We start from the raw sequence: 6,000 nt of genomic DNA, 5'->3' as shown, positions 1-6,000 counted from the left end.
CAACCCACTTTGCCAGAATGCCAGTGTCGTTTTCTTATCTGGATATGCCGAGTTGATGAGATCCTTCTGTTCTTTACTCCCCACAACTCTGTATTAAATAATGAACCTTTCATTGACTGAGAACCGCTTAGCGCTCTTGAATCATCACATGATACAGTCCCAGACACTTGGTTTCATTTATAATCGGACGATCCACTATCTGCATGTGACTCAACGACTCCCTCTACTTGGAGTCTTTAACTATATTTCGCTATATGATATTTTCTCTTTACAATGGAGAAATAGTGTCACCACTACAATCCTTAAACCGTGGAAAAACCTGATGTCCATTGACAGCTGCTGACCAATTAAATTAACCCACATGCTTTGTAAACTGCTTGAAAATATGGGAGCTCAAATGATTATGATAGATTCTCGAATAACATGGCCTTTTGTCATCCCGTAAGTTTTGAGGAGAGAGGACCCAAAACCAACAATTTGGTTAGGTTGGATAAAGCAATTCAAAAGGATTTTGCAGAATGCTAACACCTCATTTTAGTCTTTTTTGACTCTCACAAGGCAAACGACACTGCATCGTGCCATTGCATTACACTAAACCCTCCCTTGACTGGGGCTCTTTCAACCCTTTCATTTAAGAATTGTTATGTTGCTGAGCTCTGTGCCGAGTGTTATGTTCTTCCTTATCAGCGACTCTGGACTAGTGACCTCTATCAGATCCCCCACCCACACCCCACCTCTGTATGTTGACAACTTTTGAATGTGGTATAGCTCCCAATCTGTCGCCTTGACTAAACATCGGCTACAAGGAGCCATCTGGAAGGCCTTCTTTTGGAATTTTTCCAACAGCTTCCAGTTTTCTTCCACAAAAACATGAGTCATTCATTTCTGCTGTTGTACCACAGTTAACTCCAACTCAGAGCTCTACATTTTTGGACTGTATTTAGCACGTCCTGGTCTCATCCCAATTGGACTATGATTGCATTTTGCAGTTCAATGGCACATTTGTGTTTGAAATCATTGGTCCCACTACTTCATCGTGGACTCAGACTAGCTACTGGCACCTTCCAGACCAGCCCTATAGATGGTCTCACTGAAGTGGGGATATTCTTAGTTCTGATGGCACCAACTCTTGCTTACCTATGCACAAGCAGTCACCATATAACAATATCCAAATCATTTGATTATCAAATACATTCTTTTTTCACAGAAGGGGGACGATCTGAACATGTCTTGACTTTCTGATGGGACCTCCACCAATTCCACTTAGGATTTGTTCTTCATATATTCCCCAGGTCTCCTAGGACAAATCTGTTTCAAGGACCTAAAGTTTAAGTCATCCCCATGACCTTCCAGTATCTGTTACTCTCAGTTCTTCACAGTATCAGGATGCTAACATTCTTTACGCTGGAGGCTCTAAAACCATACGCTGTTAAATTTCCCACTGGACAACATGTAGTGTTTTTAGAGCAAAGATAATAGCCATTACCAGAGCCCTTCAGTTTATTAAACAGACCTCCCTTGAGAGTGTTTTAATTTTTAGTGACTCAATGAATCTAATCTTATCTTCACGATCCCTGTGGGAGCAATATGTACAGGGTTGTAGCATATGCATAGCCTGTTCTTGAAACTTTGTTAGTAGAATTTCTCGGGGCACTTTCTGTCTGTGCTATTCTGTCTATCTGTTTCTGCCAGTTCAGTTCTTTCAACATCTCAGAAACACTCTCCCATGGGTCAAACAAACCTGGCCCATTTGGGCTGTCCTTCTCCATATACATTCAATACCCCCCACCAGTCCTATTTCTTATGGGTCCCATACACTTGAACAGTATTCTAGAATGTGTCACACAAGTGATTTGTAAGCAATCTCCTTTGTAAACTGATTGCAGTTCCCTAATTGCTATACCCATGGATGAGCCTATGTGGTCATTCCACTAGTAAGTGTTATACCCAGATTCAAACTGTGACTCACTAATATTATTTTCATAGGATACTATGGTTTTTTTTTTTTGTGAAATGCACATTACACAGTTTTGAACATTTAAAGCACTAATTTGAAATCTTATCCAGGTCTGACTGAACATTTCATACAGCTTTGTTCTAACTGTATTTTGTTGTAGATAACTGCATCGTCTGTGAAAAGTGTGAGGTTACTACCAAGATTGTCTGCAAGATCATTAATATAGCTCATGAATAGCAGAAAGGACACAACATGCTTCCCTGGGGTACACTCAAAGTTACTTCTACATCTGTCGCTGACTCTCCATCAAAGATAACATGCTGCATCCTCCCTACCAAGAAATCCTCAACCCTGTCATATATTTCGTCTGATACCTCATACGATCATATTTTCGATAATATGCATAGGTGTGGTACTGACTCAAATGCTGAGGAGAAGGTTTAGCACTCTTCAGATTTCTTCTTATTGTGTTTAATTAATAACCATGGGTATAGCAGTTACGGAACTGCAATCAGTTTACAAAGGAGATTGCTTACAAATCACTTGTGTGACACATTCTAGAATACTGTTCAAGTGTATGGGACCCATAAGAAATAGGACTGGTGGGGGGGTATTGAATGTATATGGAGAAGGACAGCCCAAATGGGCCAGGTTTGTTTGACCCATGGGAGAGTGTTTCTGAGATGTTGAAAGAACTGAACTGGCAGAAACAGATAGACAGAATAGCACAGACAGAAAGTGCCCCGAGAAATTCTACTAACAAAGTGCCTCTTTAGGCACTAGTTCAGTCACAAATTCAGTTTAGAATCTGAGAGCAATTTGTTCAGGCCCTGGAGTTTTGTTGAATTTTATTAAATTCAGCTATTTCTCACTGCCATTGACGCTGACATCTGTTTCGCTCATCTTTGCAGTGGTGCAAGAATTAAATTGAGAGCACACTCCTAGATTTTCTTTCCCAAAGGAATACTTTAAAAAAAATTGCTACCCTCAATTACTGTTCATGTCTGGACACCAACTTTGGTGCCACTTTTAGATGTGTAAGAATTGTTTTTGTATATGATCTTGTATTTTATGTTTCAATAGATTTTGAAGAGCCACCACTATTTTTGAGCACGACTGAATAAAATAACAACACTGGCGTAGGTATTGCGGGTCAGACCGAAGTCTCGCACATGCAGTTATATCAGGGACCACCTGCTGATAGGGAATACACTGCCGCGAAGATGAGACAGTTACCACATGCTGCAGTCAAGCAGGGGGATCAGAGGCGTAACACCACTGACACAGCTGTGGTATGGGAGACCTAATTACTTCACATTCGAGCCATTTTTCTGTTGTGGCTTACTGTATTTTTTGTATCGATCAGAATATAGAAAATTCTTCGCAACCTCAGTTTCCTAATCCGGTCAGAGAAAGAGACTCTTTGCAATTACATGACAACTCTCGCACTTTTTTCAGTCGACAAAATTATTTTGATAATTTTAGAACCGATAGATTTGGCTAAAAGCATTTTTTATATCAGAAAATTCAAAGTATTTCGTAATGGTCCTAATTGTTTGCATCCCTTGTACTGGATTCAGCAATTTACTTTTTCTTTGCCGCCAAATTGGCCTGTTTCTCATAAATTAGAATTTATATTTGTAGATTTTTGGAAGGGAAACCGTCGACAAGAATGTAATCGATTGCATGTTTATCAGTTGAAGAATTCCAAAGCGCTTTCCTCGCAGCATACTGGTCTGAGACGACACAGCGTGCTGTAAAAGGCAAATTGATAAATTTACCGAACTTCACCAACTCGAATTTTGAAACGTTAACATACAACAAAACCAGCATTTACTTGAGCCATTCAGCCCGTCAGGTTTGAACCACCTCTGTATTTCAAAACTTCCAGGAAATTTGAAATGTGCGTTAAGAGCAAGTGAACAGACAGCTTTTCACGGCGTTTTACAATTACTTGAGATTGATCACAACCGAAAGTTTCACTACAAACACAACGATGGCCATTCTGGACGTTTTTCAATCACAATAATAGTAATTATTTCGGGAACGTAAGACGTAACAGAAATTTTGACAACAACAACCAGAATTTTAATTGAAATTAGCAACGATGTTTTCTGCGGAACCAAAGTCTTCCTAATAAGTATCTACAGCAGAGCCGTAATTTTCAATAGTCTAGTCAGCAATATGTTAATTCCGGACAACACATAAATCAGCCTCTGCCGAAACAGCTGTCACAGCAGCAAACATTGTCACAAAATGATTATGGCAATAATTTTGTACAAGAACAATTTCCGTAACTACAGACAGCAGCCGCACCAGAAAACTCTTATGGCAATGCCTAGCACTTCCAAGGTCATAGTGGAAATAAACAGGGAAACAGATATTTTAATCATAATTACAGGAATAAAGGGCACTTTAATAACAACTAGTCTTTATGCTTAAATGAACCAGATTCGCCATCCGATGTGGCCGAGCGGTTCTAGGCGCTACAGTCTGGAACCGCGCGACCGCTACGGCGCAGGTTCGAATCCTGCCTCGGGCATGGATGTGTGTGATGTCCTTAGGTTAGTTTGGTTTAAGTAGTTCTAAATTCTAGGGGACTGATGACCTCAGAAGTTAAGTCCCATAGTGCTCAGAGCCATTTGAACCAGATTCACATTTTCACCCGCAACAAGGTAATCTAAATCATTCAGAACCTCAGCGCACTGTTCAAATAATTGAAGTCGCTTCTGCCAACGCACCGAACGGTGCAGACGCTATGCAACAATGACTAGCCTTCCAGGCGTCAGATTATGCCGATGTTGCGCCAACACAGGGTACATCGCATTCTTCACACATTATAGAGCATATGATCCGCTTAGAAGACATCATGGATTTACTGTTACGTGAAATTGACCAGCCTCTGAAGCATCTTTATTATCCTGTTATTACCATTCAAGTAGGCAAACACGTATTAAAAGCATCTTCTGGATTCTGGTTCTCTTGTTATTGCCGCCAGTGACGCAGCATCCAACCGCTGCATTTTTGATGATTCTTGTGCGATGTTAAAAAAACCGAAATAAATGGTGCTCTGCCTGGTACAAGCGTTGAAGTCAAATTTCAAACTCATTTACAATTTTCTACTCAAGGTCACACGTTTTTCGCGAACTTTCTTATCGTTCCACTTTAAATAACTTAAGTCATTTCTTTAACAGGCATAAAGCAGTGCTGGATTTAACAACTCCTGTATTACGTTACAAAACGACGACAATATGATATTTTTAAATTTTGATCAGAGCTTCTCTACCGAGGAACAAGATAATCGCCTGCATTTTCTTTCCTCAAATAGAAATATCAACTGTTACATCACACATTTAATTCTGCTGACCCGTACCGTGAGCGGAACGATGGTGGCACTGTGACTGACATTTTCGACACGATTCAGAATAAAGTTGACAATTGTAAAGCCACCTCTGATTTTCATAAACAACAATTACGGGAAATCTTACGAACTCATGCCCACGTTTTTGATCATGTACTTGGCACTATTCGTGGTTTTCTTTATGAATTTCGAGTTAAGCCATGCAGTACTTTTGTTAGACGACACTACACCATTGCTTTTGTTTATCGTCTGAAAGTCAAAGAAGAAATGAATTCCATTCTTCAACATGGTATTATTGAGCCGGCAGCCAGTCCTTACAACAGTCCGCTTCATATTGTGCGAATGAAAGTTGGTTCACTGAGGCTTGTTCTCGATTCGAGACAAATCAACAACATTATACCAGAAACCGATAGACCGCAAACCTAGGAGGAGATTCATCAAAAATTTCATGGCGTCACAGTTTTCTCCTCCCTTGATTTAAAATATAGTTTCTGGCAGATTGAACTGCACCCTAATTGCCGCAAATATACGGCCTTCCTCTGTTTTGGCATATGCTATCAGTTCCGTAAACTTCCTTTTGGATTAAATATTTCGTCTACAGTATTCATCAGAGATTTAAATTCTATTTTACCAGAGCATTTGAAAAATAATATTACCACTTATGTCGATGGTGTTCTCATAT

The sequence above is a fragment of the Schistocerca americana genome, chromosome 3 (genome assembly GCF_021461395.2).
Source record: "Schistocerca americana isolate TAMUIC-IGC-003095 chromosome 3, iqSchAmer2.1, whole genome shotgun sequence".
NCBI classification, from domain to species: Eukaryota; Metazoa; Arthropoda; class Insecta; order Orthoptera; family Acrididae; genus Schistocerca; species Schistocerca americana.
Note: the sequence above shows the minus strand (reverse complement) of the source record.